This window comes from Ursus maritimus, unplaced genomic scaffold, assembly GCF_017311325.1.
Source record: "Ursus maritimus isolate PB19 unplaced genomic scaffold, ASM1731132v1 scaffold_13, whole genome shotgun sequence".
NCBI classification, from domain to species: domain Eukaryota; kingdom Metazoa; phylum Chordata; class Mammalia; order Carnivora; family Ursidae; genus Ursus; species Ursus maritimus.
Window position 1 is genome coordinate 62,541,394 of NW_024423675.1, and position 15,950 is coordinate 62,557,343.

A 15,950-nucleotide genomic window follows, 5' to 3' on the forward strand; every position below is an offset into this window, starting at 1 on the left:
GCTCGCACGCTCTTCCTCTCTCTCTCTCTCAAATAAATAAAACCTTTAAAAAATCACTTAAAACCAGAATGATTTTTTAAACCAAAATGATTTTTATTTTGCCAGATAATTTGTCCAAATTTAGTTGGTCTGTATTCAGCAAGTATAGTCAGCAAGGGAACAAGTGTCTTTGCTTAGAGGTTCATTTCGCAGCCTGTTCGTAGTGGATGGTTCTGATGGACGCATGAAGATTTTTCTGGCATGGTGGTGGGTGCTTACTTTGTGCTAGAGGCGTCACAGCCTCCTGAGACGGGCTTTCCGCTGCACAGCCTTGTGGTCTCCATCATTTCTTGTTCACGGGCTGGGGAAGACCCAGAACAGTTGGCTAAGCAAAACTCTCTCCCAGCCTGCAAGCACCTCCCACACAGAAGGAATAGTCCTCTTTCAAAGGAGGAATCTTGGTTAGGGTCCTACATGACCACAGAAGGTCCTTAATCCTGTCATCTGACCGGTCCGTGTTGCAGTCTGCATGTCTGTCCTTAACCAGCCCAGATGTGCTCTGCCCATGCCAGCCTTTCCAGGCAGCGTGCACTTGGGCTGCTCCCCGCTCAGTTTTGATAGAGCGCCCGTCTGGAACAAAGTTGCAGACGTACTTTGAAGGACTCCTGTGCATTTCATTTCTTAGATATTCTGTGAACTCCACGGATCCAGCTGGATTACCAGAAAGCCTCTGACTTGATGCCTCCCCCCTGCCCCCACCCCAGAATGACCCTCTCTGCTTAACTTTACAAGAGACGTAAGATATATGGATACAATGGAATATTATTTGGCAGTAAAAGCGCTGGTCCATGCTGCAACATGGATTGAAAACCTTATGCTAAGTGAAAGAAGTCAGTCACAAAGGACCATATGTCATATTTACATGAAGTGGTCTGAGTAGGCAAATCCATAGGGGCCTTGGAAATTCTGTTCAGACGGGGTTATGTGTGCATCCCCCCTCTCCACACTGTGCCCCCCAGGCAGGAACTAGTCAGCTGACAGAGGACACAAGTCGTGGATGCCGCTGGGTTTTTCTCTTTGCTTGGATGCCCGGGAGCTTAGCGCCCAGTGGCTGGTGTCCGGATGACTCTGGTCTGCGTGTCTGCAGCACTTTCCCCTCGGCCTTCCTCTCCCATGCTACCTGTGCCCTTCTGCTTTGGCTTTTATCCATGTTCACATTTTTACTTAATTTATGTGTCTTAGCTACTTCACATCCTTTGTGGAATACAGGCAAGTGAAAGAAACACACACACACACACACACACACACACACACACACACACACATCCCTATGGACATTTCCTGAGAGCTGCATGCAGGTAACAACTTCCTCACACCTTCCATGTCCCCTGTAATGCACCTGGCAGGTGAACCACGGGGACTCCTCTTCAACAGCTGGTTTTGGAGAGGCAGTGGCAACTCTCCCCAGAGTGTGGGGGTTAGTCAGGCACTAGGTGACCGGCTGGTAATGGAGGCCCCGGCCCGCCCATCTCCCCCCCGGCCCACCCATCTCCTCCCCAGACAAGGAAAGGAGACTCGGATATAGATGTCCCTCCATATGGAATTGCCAGGGCTCTGGCTTAGAATTAGGCACTCTAATGTTAGTGCTTTCTTCCAGAGAAACAAGTTTTAAAGTGCTGTTAGAAAAATCTAGAAGGTTGACAAATTTGTATCATGTGTAACTAGTATTTCTGGTAGAGCCATTTGGCAACTATACCCCCAAGATAAATTGGCACCTCTTAGAAAAATTCCGTACTTTTAGGAAGGTTATCAAAATTCAGGAAGCGGTCATTTCAGTTACCTCCAAGAGAAAGATGACAGGCAATGGAGTAATGACTGTAATCATTAGACCATTTGTTAAAAGCAGAAAAGCCACATAGTGGCAGCAAAAATCGGAAACCAAAGAGGGGTTTCCGCGGGTCAACTATTTTGTGTGCTCTGCGTGTAGGCCTGTTCTACAGGAACGTCCTTTTAAAAATACTTGACAGGCAAAAACGTTAACGTACCAAACCTCCATTCTTCTATCCTTGCTTCTCGCAGCTACTTTCATAAAGAGGGCAACGGGCCTGTTTTCTTTCTTTGTCCTCTGTCATTTGCTTTGGGCTTTCCTTTGCCTTTGATTATCCTCCTGGACACGGCCCTTCCCTCCTGCCCTTGCACAGTTCCTCCTCCCGGCCCCCACGCGGGTTTGCTCTCTCTGGGCGGGAGCCTGAGGCTCAGGGGAGGAGTGCCGCACGCGGACAGCGGGATGATGCTTTGGTGCCCCAGACGCGGGGCTGTGGTTGGGAGAATCGAATTAGTGAAGGGTTTGAAGACAGCTTCCTGATGTCATCCCTGCGTCTGTGAAAGCAAAAACAAATTTAGTTGAGTAAATTGTCTCTCAGCCTTTTAAAATCCACTCTCGGTGCATCTCTCGCTCTGTATCTGCGTGTCCTCGCCAGCCCAGGACAATGTATTGACCCTCCTGTAGTTTGTATGATGAAAACGAAGGTTCATTCAGAACAGCACTGGTGATTCCTACATGGCCTTGGGATTAAGATTTTATTTTTTTAAAGATCTTTTCTAAAGATTTTATTTATGCATTTATTAGAGAGAGAGAGAGAGCACAAGTGGGGGGAGTAGCAGGGGGAGAGGGAGAAGCAGGCTCCCCACTGAGCAGGGATCCTGACCACGGACCCTGAGATCATGACCTGAGCCAAAGGCAGACACTTAACCATCTGAGCCACCCAGGCGCCCCAGAGATTAAAATTTTTAACACCCACAGCAGGGCCATCAGTCCTGGCGGTCACTTGCAGACTGTCATCTGTGACAGTCACTGTGATAAGCTGTTGTGCAACTGTCCCAGGCAGTCCTCGCGGGCACCCGCAGCGTCCTCTTCCTGTAGACGGGGGAGTCATGCGTTGGGAACTAAAGATGTGTGCTCAGGGCCGCAGAGCCGGGGTGGGGGGTGGGGAGAACCAGACAGGATCTGAACCCCGGACAGCTTGTCAGGTGGAGGGCAGGGTGGTGGTGGTGGTGGTGGCCTCCCCGGGGCAGGGGACGGGCTCCGTGGGAGCCGGCAGTGCTGTGGATGGATCTCGTGTTCTGAAGGCTGTAGAAGCAGCAGCATCTCCCGCCTCATGAACTCAGAGCCACCGGCTCCACCCCTCCTGCTCCCCATTGGCTTTGGTGGGCCCAGAGCTGGGCACAGTCCATGGCCCTCTCTGTAGGCAGAGCTGCTCTGTTGCTCGCGGGCCCCGGGTACCCATCCAAGGAGCCACTGCTCATCCTCTGTGTCTTCATGCCTTCTTTCCTCATTAGAGTGTTTCCTGTTCAATGGGAATGTAGTCACTTTAGAAGAGATAGGAATTAACAGTTCAGTGCATGTGGTTTATTTGTGCCACTGGGTGGAATTTGTGTTCTGTCAAAGCAGTAGAGAATACTTCCTCTGTGCAATATTATTACACACGGGCTGAGTGTCAGGTAGGTTCCTTTAGAAAACCGGGAGTCGCAGGCCGATTGTGATATCAGGGCAGCTGCCGTGGACGTCCTTCAGATCCCGGGAACTCATGTAGCTTTGCTTATTTCCATTCTGATACAGAACAAAATAATCGCCTGCGACTGTGTCCTTGGACAGCCTGATCTACTGTTATCAAGAACCTACCTAGAGAAATCTGAGTTAATGCAAAATATTTCGAAGACTCAGTCTATTTCTAGGTTATGTAGGGTTTTCAGCACTTTTCAAGCTGGACCTCTAAAAATCTGTGTACTTGTTCTAGTGTTTTTATGCTACAAAAGCATTCATTATTCACTGCAAAGAAGACCAGGGGAGAAATCGTATTCAGATCTAAGTGCAAAGAGAGCTAAGAAACAACATCGGTATAGTTTCCTTTTAGAGAATGCTAATCATGTTTCCCTTTCTGCTTTGATCAAAATAGGTGGATAACTATGAATTCACAAATCTGTGGGACCGCAGTCTGGATAGCTACATGTTAATATCTCTTTTGGACTAAATCTTTCATCCTACCTGTGCTTCTAAGATCTTAATTTTATCTACATCATTTATAAGCATTCATTAAAGTCATCTCAAATGTTTTATGTAGTTGAGAAGGGTGAAAACAGAGTAGTAATGTCCATTTATGGATGGACATTTCTTTTTTAAAAATTTGTTTATTTATTATTTGTTTATTATTATTATTATTTACTTTTTTTAGTGAGCTCTGTGTCCAGTGTGGGGCTTAAACTCAGGACCCCAAGATCGAGAGTCAAATGCTCTGCTGGCTGAGCCAGCCCGGCGCCCCTGTAGACGGACATTTCCTGCAACTGCGTGTCCGTAGGGCCTTGTTGGCTACCCCTTCTTATTCCTTACAGCAATGTAACTGCTATGGGAACAGGGCTAATATTCCTGTGAGTCGCCTTGACAGTTGGGAAACGGAAGGCAGGGGACTAACGTTCACGCCCATCCAGGAACTCTGTCTTGACTACGTGGGCTCCTGTTTGCCTGAGTGCAACAGGCCTGCCTCCCACTCTTGGGAGAAATGGGGGTGATCTTACATTCAGGATTGCCAGTCTCCAGTCTTGAACCATGTCCTCTGCTTTTGTGTTTTCCACTCGAGAAATGCATTGAGAAAATACAATATAGATAAATGTAAGAAGTTTGCTTTTTGTGTGTGGAACTATAATCAGTTTTGCCTAGTATTTTTTTTTTAAGATTTTTTATTTATTTATTTGACAGAGACAGAGTCAGCCAGCGAGAGAGGGAACACAAGCAGGGGGAGTGGGAGAGGAAGAAGCAGGTTCATAGCAGAGGAGCCTGATGTGGGGCTCGATCCCACAACGCCGGGATCACGCCCTGAGCCGAAGGCAGACGCTTAACCGCTGTGCCACCCAGGCGCCCCTTGCCTAGTATTTTAAGACATCTGGCACCCACATTCTCAGGACCTGTGGCAGCCCCAAGGATCACTTTGAGTTCTTCAGTTATGACACGTGTTCCAGGGACCCTGGGCAGAGGCAAGCAGGACCCTTGTCAGAACCTCCCCCATCGCTCTGTCCTCCCAGGAGAGCCAGCCCAGCAAGGCCCCGGCGGGCATCCTGGGGAGCTCTAACGGCAAAGCAGAACAAGAACAGAAGCTCCTCTTTGATCTTTGAGCTCTCTTTATGCCATGGTAGCTTTTGCGTGCTTGCCTTTTTCGTCATGGATCTGTTAGCAGTGTAGAACGAGCCCACCTCTCAGTGTCCCCAAAGGGAGAGAGGGACAGCTGTAACTGGCTGTCTTCATTGTCAGTCATCTTGGGGCATAAAAGAGGGAGACAGGTCATCTCATGGGAGGAGAGGAGGGCTGGGCCGGGTCCAGCCTTTGTCTGCTCTTGTAAGGCAGGCAGCCCTCCCATCTCTGCTTGAACATTTGGAACTTCAAGGGGGAAACATCGATGAGAAGCTGTGGGCAACTGGGGCTGATACCGGAATAGCCGGAATAGCATGATGTTATCTTGTGTGGAAAACAAAGGGACTTCATTAAAACCCCTTTTGAGGGCTGCCTCTTAGAAATTCAGAATCTCTCACTTGCTTAAAGAGCCCCTCTCTCACTCATTTAAAAACAGCTGATTTAATTTGGGGTCTGCCAAGGTAAGGGGATCTTCCCTGGTTTGGGGGGGTAAAATTCCCCTAAAAATAGTGAAGAGATAAAAACGCAGCTTCTTATAGAAGCAGGGAAACAGAAGAATACATGTAATTATGAGAATGATTTCCATTTTTTGAAAACCTAAATTACCACTTGAGGGCACCAAAAAATAAGAAATCTGAAAGGGCTTCTCCTTGCCTACAGGTGGAGTCATTTAAAACTCCATTTCTTCCCAAGTGGAGCGAGGGATGCTATTTTTTGAAAAATGGTTTGATGTATTTTTGTTCTCAGGAGAGTTTGTGACCTGTGTCTCTCTTCCTCTGCCTGAGACAGACATCCTTGCACACATTAGGGTTTAAACCAGTTGGAAAAAGCTTTCTGAGACGCTTGAAGGAGCGGCTTCCTAGCGGCTGTTTGGCTGTAGATATCAATAGCTCTGGCCTGGAGGACAGGACACGGAGCGCCTATTTTAAGATAGACTGGACATTCAGGGGCTGATGCTGACCATGAAGTCCCTGTTGGGACCGGCATGGGGCCTGGGGAGGAAGGCCTGAACGTGGGCTGCTTGACATGGCTTAGACCCAGGCAGTGGAGAGCCTAGGGGGTTTGAGAATGCGCAGGAGAGGGGGTCTGCCCTGCTTTGGGCCGGGGACCCTGGGTGGAGGGGCCCTGGGGCATCCTACACGTACCAGCCTGGCGTGACCTCCTGCTTCATTTGTGGGCTGAGAACTTCCTGCAGGGGTAGAGGTGGGGCAGGGCAGGGAGACACGCCAGAGCCAGGCCAGGAGGGTGCTGGTGAGGCCCAGAGCCCAGCAGTGGGGGGCCAGCTTGGGGGAGCATGGTGGCAGTGGCAGGGTCCTGAGGCCTCACTGCCGGGGGCTGCTCCCAGCAAAGGCAGAGTGCATACAGGATGCTGGGACAAACAGGACTCTGTCATGCGCTCAGGGATGCTCCAATGGCCTTGCTGAAACTTCCTCGTGCACAGGTGGGCCAGGCCACGGCCACCAACCGTCCTTCCCACCCCTGCAGGCAGGGGCAGGCTTGTGCTGAGGTCTGGCCACTGTCCCCCTGCTGCCAGCTGGCTGTTTGCTCTTACTCGGGGGAGTTCCAGGTCTCGGTGTTTGCCTCTCTAGGCCCCTCCTCAACCCCACGCCTAAGGCTGCAGGATCCCTGAGCTGCCGTGCACGCTGGGCGGCCTGTGCTCTGCAGGGGGAGGGAAGGAAAGGGCTCTTCGGGGAGGGACAGCTCTGTGTGGAGCGGCCCTTCCGACAACTGAACTGTGAAGGTGTCCTCGCCTTCCTACCTGAAAGAAACCATTTAACGTGGAAGACATGAGTGCTGTTGGGGTGCCGAGGTTAAGGATCCCTCCTACCCGGGGCAGGAGGCCATGGAGATGGAGCCAGAGTTTGGGGATGTGGCCCAAGCCAAGGGGCGCTTGGAGCCCGCAGGTGGTGGAAGCGGCAGGGAAGGACCCTTCCTTCGCTAGAGACTTCGGGGGCGGGGGGAGAGGCCCTGCTCGTACCTCCCGGCCCCCGCAACTGCGAGAGAGTACAGTTCTGCGGGTTTAAGCCCCCCAGTGTGTGGTGATTCGTTCCTCTAGGAAACCAACACACTCTCCAACGGAACTGCGGTGAGAACAGGCGATTCTGGGCTCAGAGAGGAGCATACGCTCGACATCTCACTGTCTCGGTGTCATGAAACCAGCCCCGCTGCTTGCCCACCAGTCTGGCTGTCATCAAACCACGGCAGCCAGCGTGGGGAGGGTGAGCAGAGATCCCACAGCACAGCCTCCTCAGCAGGTCGCTCGCGGGGCCGGCACCCGACGCGAGTGCCACTGCCTGGAACATACCCGCAGAACTGCAAGGGCCGTGTTCCGAGACACCCCGGTCTCGGGGAACCCAGACACACGCCGTCAGGTGAGCGGACCCGAAAGACAGTCCGCAAAGTGAGAGAAGCGGGAGAAAGAACAAGTACTGCGTGCTCCTGCCTCCGCCAGGCTCCCGGAGACAGGACGCAGGGTCGAGGTCGCCGGGGCCGGCAGGGGTGGGGCCTTAGTGCTCCACGGGGACAGGGCTTCTGTTTGGGAAGATGAGAAAGTTCTGGAGACAGATGGTGGTGGTGCTTGCCCAACAGTGTGACTCTCCTTAATGCTGCTGAGCGGTGCCCTGAAAAAGGCTTTAAGTGGTCAGTTTTATGTTACGTCGGTTTTACCACGCGCACCAAGCTGCTGCTCTGTTAACCACGTTCTGTCCTCCTCGCTGGGCAAACGCGCTTTTGTCATGGTCGGAAGGCCGGGTCGGAGTCGAGAACTCTTGGACTCCTTGGGGTTCCGTGCCCGGACATGGTGGCGGGTGTGAGCTGGCCCCTGGCCTTCGCCCAGCCCTCTTCCCTGCCTGAGCCTGGCCTGTCCCTCACCAGGAGAGGCCTCGCTGTCGCAGGCGTGGGTCCCCCTGGCAGTACACTCACTGCACGCAGCCCAGTTTGGGGTCCTTCCTGGCAGTGTCGTTCACCCTCGGGAGGGTGGACCCAGGGTTAAGGTCTGGTAGCCGGCCGAGTGCCGTCTGGCTGTTGATAACGGAGCATGACCTCCGGAGGAGGACTCAGGCCAGGCACACAGGTTGGTGGCCATGGACTATGGTGCATGGGACATGCTGGAAGAGAGCCACAAGGGGCCTTTAAAGCGTGGGGCTCAGGGCCAGGGTCCCACTGACCCAGGCCGAAGGCTGTGCTGGGTGATTTGGAACACCTGCTACCTGGGGTGAGGATTGCCGGAGGCCCGGAGATGCTTCTGGAAGTCGACGTGGGTCTTCACGCCTCCTCTGGCCGCCCAGAAGCCGGGCTGCTTCCCACACCGGGAATACTCCACCCTGTGAGGTCTCACTCTCCTGGCCCACCTTTCTCGGGGCTGTGGGCATCTCCCCTTGGGGCAGCCAGCCAGCAGGGTCCGGTCCTGACTGCGCCACAGCTGCTGGTGACAAGAGGGGGCAGGGACACTGCAGATACTCTCTCTGGTGGGGTTGGGTGGTGGCCAGGGAGACCCCGAGCCCAGGGCAGCAGGACCTCGCTCTGGTGCCAGGCTCCATGCTGGTGAAGGAGCCGCTGAATCATCCGAGGCTTGGCCGAGCAGCCACGTCCTGATGGGGCTGAAGCTGCTGCACGATTTTAGCAGTCATGCAGTTGTTTTTGGCATCCTAACTGAGCCCGGATTTTTCTGTCCTGGAGATTCTGTGAGCTAGCTAATATCCTTTTAATAACTCCCCTTTCTACTCAGATTAGCTGGAGTCTGTTTCTGTCGCTCGCAGTTCAGAACCCTGATACAGGTCCCTGGGCACACGCGCGGATTAGGGCCAGCAGGGCCTGCAAAGCGCCTTCTAGGTGTCCCAACTGTTGCTGCCGAGAGGGGCCCTAAAAACTAGATGGAAAGAAGGGTATTTAGGCATGTCCCCCAATGCAACTCTTACAAAGGACGTCCTCCAACAACCTGAGTTCATCGACAGATAAGTGGACCGGGAAAATGTGTTCTGAACACATTCTGCTCCATACGATGGAATCTTACGGAGCCATAAAAAGGAAGACAAATCTGACACACGCGACAGTGTGGCCAGACCTTGGAGATCATGCTACGTGAAATAAGCCAGCCCCAGAGGGACAGACACTGCACGCCCCTGCTTACGGGGACACTTCGGGTGGACCGACTCAGAGACAGAAGACGAGAGCTTGCCAGGGGCCGACGGGAGAGAGGGATGGGGCGCTCCTGATAATGGGGACAGAGCTGCAGTGTGGGAAGATGAAAAACGTCCTGGAGACGGAGGCCAGTGTGGTTGCACAGCACTGTGAATGGACTTAATGCACTGAATCGTGCACTTACAATGGTTAACATGTCAAATTTTATGATAGGTACATTTTAATGTGAAAAAATGCACATAGAATAAGAGGTTTTGTGTCCGTCTGTCTGATAGTGAGACTTCAACCTGCATCTAATTACATTTCCCAGTCCTCCACGGGGTCTTTACAGGCAGGTCTCGGGGGTAGGAGTATGGAGTCATCTTTGCAGTGAGGGGTGACAGTGGTCCCCTCACATCACCGCTCACCAGGACTGAAACAGCAGCTGGTGGCCGGGGGGCGCAGGTTTCTTTGCCAGCTGTCGCGTCAGGATTCCTCACCGAGGGTGCGGATGCTCATTCCTGCAGGGGCCACGAGTCCAGGACGCCAGGGAAAGTGCGAGAAAACTCGAGGCCCAAAGAGGTTAGCAGAGGTCTGCTGTGGGGAGAAGGCTTCCAGAAGCGGCAGCCAGAGCGCTTGCCGGAGAGGGGCAGGGCCACGAGCCCTTTGCCCCAGGGGTGGACATGCGCGCGCGCGCGCGCGCGTGTGTGTGTGTGTGTGTGTGTGTGTGTGTGTGTGTGAGATGGCGCAAGGGGACATATCTTGCTGGAGAAACAGACTGGGGACACAGTCCCAGCTCCTCCCTTGAGGAGGGAAACCAGGCATAGGACACCAAGATGTTCTAATATTTCCAATATTCTGTCTCCTCCCCATTGTACCTTGAAGGCTCCTCCCCAGGCCCCGGCTGCTTTGCTCGGTCATGGGAGGCAGTTACAGGGAGAAAAAAAGGCTGCAATTTGCCAAAATGGAAAGAATCAGGCACGTCCTTGCAGAGCAATTTTTCCACTGACCGTGACTGGGTTTGTGATAAGGGGCTGGGAAGAAGGAGGAGAAGAGCTACGTGGACTGGCGAGGGGCAGGGCGGGGGGCGTGTGCTGGTGTGGGGGCCACCCCTTCTTGCTGTCAAGGGCTCGAGGTCGGTGTTGTCCGCAGCACAGCGCGGCTCTTGTCCACCTGGGCAGGACTCTCTAGAATGCCACCCCCTTGTTGAGGGGATGGCCCCCTGCTCCACAGTCCTCCAGAGCCGAGCGGGAGACGTGGACATGCTCAGACTGTTTAAGGGCATGGCCTGATCCTTGCTTGAGGGAGGACGACATAGAGCCTCTCTGTAAGTGTTCAATTTACACATCGGCAGCCTGTGTGCTGCAAAGCCGGCTGCTTCAATGCCCAGCGCGTGATACGGTTCTGCCTGAGTTTTCTGTCCTCACTCTTTCTTGTTTCAGGACATTTGGATTTTGTGTTAGTTAAAAAAAAATTTTTTTATGGATATATAGTTTACATACAAAAAATACCACATTTTCAGTACACAGCTTGACGACTATTAACGAAAGGCGTAACCCTGCATAACCGCCACCCTGTTCCAGATGCAGCAGCAAACGTGTCTCCTTTGTTCTCTCTCTTTGTATACTAATTTTTTTCTTTTTAGTTCCTTCATGTGAGTTCCTTGAACACATTTTGCAACTACGTTTTATTTTATGTGCAGTGTTTTTATATAGCTGTTTTAGTAGTTGCTTAGATTCATATTATATATACATAAATCCAAGGCTACTCACGTCATCTTTTTTAAATTCAAGTATAATTCACATGAAGTGTTATACTGGTTTCAAGTGTTGAATATGATGATTCAACAGTTCTATACATTGCTCAGGGCTCATCGCAATAAGTGTCCTCTTAATCCCCCTCACCTATTTCACCCATCCCCCACCCACCTCCCCTCTGGCAACCATCAGACACTTGTGTGAGTGTGTGTGTGTGTGTTTAAAGATTTTATTTATTTATTTGACAGAGAGACAGCCAGTGAGAGAGGGAACACAAGCAGGGGGAGTGGGAGAGGGAGAAGCAGGCTCCCAGCAGAAGAGCCTGATGTGGGGCTCAATCCCAGGACCCTGGGATCACGCCCTGAGCTGAAGGCAGACACTTAACAACTGAGCCCCCCAGGCGCCCCCATCAGACACTTTTCTACTGAGATAATTGACATATAACACTGTGTTAGTGTCGTGTTGTTGTTTTTCAAAGTAGGGTGCACACTGGTGGAGCCCAATGTGGGGCTTGAACTCATGAGCCTGAGATCAAGACCTGAGCCGAGATCAAGAGTCGGACTCTTACGTGACTGAGCCACCTGGGGGCCCCGTGGCATTGCATCTGTTAGTTTTAGGGGTACAATGTAAGATTCGATATATGTCTATACTGCAAAATGATCACCACCATAGGGCTGGTTAACATCACACCACACGTAGTGACAATTTCTTTTCTTGTGGTGAGAACTTCTGAGATCTGTTCTCTTAGCCACTTTCAAACGTACGCCGCAGTATTGTTAACAGAGTCACCTTGCGGTGCCTTACGTCCCCGGGATCTAATTATCTCAGACCTGGCAGTTTATACCTTTGACCTCCTTCCCCCATTTTGTCCACCCTTCACCCCCAGCCCCTGGCAACCACCAATTCTCTGTTTCTGTGAGTTTGGCTTTTTTCCCCACACAGAAGTGAGATCATATAGTATTTGTTTTTCTCTGTCTGACTTATTTCACTCGGCATAATGCCCTCAAGGTCCATCCACGTGGCTGCAGATGGCAAGATTTCCTTCTTTTTTATGGGTGAGTAATATTCCACTGTATATATGTATGTGTGTGTACATATGTAAATATCAATGTGACATGTGTGTAAATGTGGTATATATATCTATACCCGTATCTGTATCACATTTTCTTTATCCATTCATCCATCAATGAACATTTCGGTTATTTCCATAGAAACAGTTTAAACGTATGGCAGCAAAGGGGGACTGCTCTCTTTCCTCGCAAATCCCTTTTCTTCCTGGCCAGCAGCCCTCGACATGCACATGAGAGTTTTTGACAATATTAAAATGGTTTTGTTTTCCCTGAGCGCACCCCAGCGGAGGGCTGGGTTGGGCTCCAGAGCGTCCCCGTGTCAAGGATGGCTGCTCATAGCACACAGGACACCCTATACCCCCAAACAGAGGTGTTGGGGGCCCAGAGTTACCTAAGCAGTGGCCGAAGGACACTTTCCTGTATCATCCTGGAATGTGGCAGAGCAGTAAAATTCAGCTACGTATAGCAGTTGTTTCGGGCTGAGTTGTGTGTCCCCAAAATATATGTTGAAGTGCTAATGTCGCAGTACCTCAGAACGTGACCTGATTTGGAAATAGGGTCAAGGTAGACATAATTAGTTAAGATTATGGAATCCAATAGGACTGGTGTCTTCATAAGAAGACAGCCACGTGAGGACGTGTGACGATGGAGACAGAGATTGGAACGAGGCAGCTATAAGCCATGGACAGTCACAGATTGCCACGGATCAGTATGGATTGCCACAGATTGCCAGGGATCACCAGAAGGCTGGAGGAGGTAGGGAAGGATTCTATCTCCAGCGATTCAGGGCATGGTCCTTTTGACACCTTGACCTTGACTTCCAGCTCCAGAACTGTGAGCGAATCCATTTCTGTGGCTTGAAGCCCCCCAGTTTGTGGCACTTTGTTACAGTGGCCCCAGGGACCCCAAACCACGCCACCTACCATGCTTTCCCATTCTGTTTTCGCTGCATCCCATCAGTTAAAAAGACTTTGCTAAGCCCTAGTTTTTATAGTTTGTATTAGAAACAATGAACTGACTTACTGAAAATCTAGGTCGAATTTTAAATGACACATTCTCTGAGCCACACTATACACCCCACTATAGCCACAGAAGCAACAAGAATGAAACAGCTAAGACTTATGAACGAACACTTGCAGGAGGCTTCCCGCATCTCCCGGTTTACTGCCCGCACAGCCTGATGAAGGGAGTATGACATTGTCCCCATTTTGCAGGTGAAGAAGCTGAGGCTTTGGGAAGTTAAGAAACTTGGCTGAGGACTCCAGAGGTGAAGTGGATTGGAACCCTGGACAGTGTGAACACAAAGCCTGTGGTATTACACAGGCCTGCTTGTCCCCACTGCTCCTTCCCTTTCCCCTGCTCTGTGCACGTGTTTACCCAGCCCCTACCTTACCTGCAGGAACTCCCGTGTTAAGATCTGGTTGGAGGTGGTTATGGGAAACAAGGCTTCCCTGTATGTGTAACCGGATAGTTTCTCGACGTAGCTTGGGTACAAACAGCATAAGCAAGCCAGCTTCCGGAGCGCAGCACTTTAAGGGCCACCCTCAGGTAATGGCGGGCAGTGAGGTGTCACCTGCTCTGAGGCTTCCTGACGTGCGAAAGGAGAAAACAGCTCAAATTTCCTCTCTAGCAAGGCAGATCCCTGGGAGGGCCCATCGTCCCTGGGGAAGCAACGAGTCATATAGTGTGGCATCTTGTCGAGACTATGCACCCAGTCTCCCAGGTGCAGGGAGAACACAGTATCGGAGGATCTGTGTCTGTGGAGTTGGTCAGGAAAGACTTCTGATCCTAGCACTCTCCTGTTCTAGAACTTTCTAGAACTTTCACTGCAGGTTATTCCTTTTGCAGTTCCAGGGTATCAGCCCTATTTAAGGGATTTAAAGGTAACACAGATTAGTGACGACATTAACCTAGGTTGGGGTGATCTTGACCTCTATCAATAGGTCTCAGGCGCCTGGGTGGCTCAGTTGGTTAAGTGTCTGCCTTTGGCTCAGGTCATAATCCCAGAGTCCTAGGATCGAGTCCCGCATTGGGCTCCTTGCTCATCGAGGTGTCTGCTTCTCCCTCTGACCCTCTCCCCTTTCGTGTTCTCTCTCTCACTCTCTCTCAAATAAATAAATAAAATCTTTAAAAAACCAGGTCTTTGCCCAGTGCCCCGACCTCTCCCTGTGGGCTCCAGGGAGTCCCTGAGTGATAGAGTTGCCCTTCTCAGGGGTCACTCATTTTTGCCTTGTGTTTGGAGGCCTTCTGTTTCCTTCATCATCCATACCTTTCCTCTCAGCACTCAGGAATCCCCTTCTGTACCACTCCCTTCACCCCTGCATCTTCTGACTCAAGGATAGTGACCCACTGACAGGTCCTTGTCACCAGAACACAGGGAGAGGAGAGAAGTTCAATGGAACATATTGAAAATCCCTCAGTCTCATTTTGGCCAATAGTCCAACCTCCCTCTCCAGCGCATTCTCCTATGAGTATGGCGGGCTTGCCCTTCCCTTGTTTCTTTGGCTCACCTTTGTGTGGTGATGGGTCTGCAGGACGAGGACAGAAAGGCTGGAAGAGCAGACCAAGCACTTGGAGAGCCACCTACCAGTGGTCAAGTCTGAACCACTGGAATTGACTGTACTTTCCTCTTTCCCCTGAGCAATGATTAAAGTTGGGCCAAAATTAAGAAGGTTGATTTTATTTATTTTGTCTCTTTAAACTGTCATAGGCTGGACATTTTCGTTTTTTCTGATACGGTTTTTATAAGTAAACATAGGGTAGCTGGGTAACTCTAAAGGGGCTACAGCTGCCAGAAATATCCAACTATTATTATCTTGGCTGCAGATGCTGCACGTCCCTCTTTAGGGCAATGAGTGGACGTTGAATTGTTGATAATGAGCCCCGTAGATGGCATGGAATTTGGGTGTTGTTCAGATTGTTTTCAGACAACTGAGGCAAGGCTAGGTTTTCGCCTCTGTAATCTGCCACCAGAACTGTCTGGTAAGTGCGTATTAGGCCATGACTAGACACTCTGGTTTTACAAAAGAGAGCTAGCGAGTCCTCGCCCTCTATGATCTGACACGTAGTAATGACCTACACCACGCGTGCCCCAAACACATGCAAGTCGTCAGTATGGTATCGTGGTTTACTCAGGCGAAGGGTTTGCTAGGTGCTATGATGATCAACCGAGACGGACTGTTTCAGTAAAACATCAACCTGGCCCCCCAGCAGTAGCTGGAGCCCAGTACCTGTCCAACCATCCGGCAGCACTCACCTCGGGTGTTTCAGCCCCATACGAGTCACAGAGGGAAGCAGAGAGGTGGTTCCTTCCCCAGCGACTCACAGTCTGTTGGGAAAATTAGATGAGCACTCAAGAAATTCTAAAACAATTTTATAACCATTATAAAACAATCATAAAACAAGCAATAATTGAGATTGGGGTAGCAATTCTGAACACAGCTGGTTTATTTAATTTGTTCTTTTGCTCAGCTAATACTAAATGAGTAAGGCATCGCCTCGCCTCAAGGAGCTCAGTTTTGTGGGGAGAAGGGACACGTAAACAAGTCACTCTAAAAATGTCATTTCATAGGTGCGACCACAGTATTTAGAGAACGCTTCTCTGCCTGGGTCCCATCACTGGCATGTAAGCTAGCTACTTGTGGTGGTCCCAATACCTAAGTTACTATCAGTTGGAAGTGACTGACTTGTTTCCGTCTCCTTCAGGACGTTGTAGGTAAAAAAAAAACAAAAAACAAAAAACTGTCCAAATCCACAGTCAGGAGCAGAAAAGGGATAATGAACACAGGTTTAATGGTACCCAGATGGACCTCTGACTCAATCCGCGATTTCAAACATTTTTTT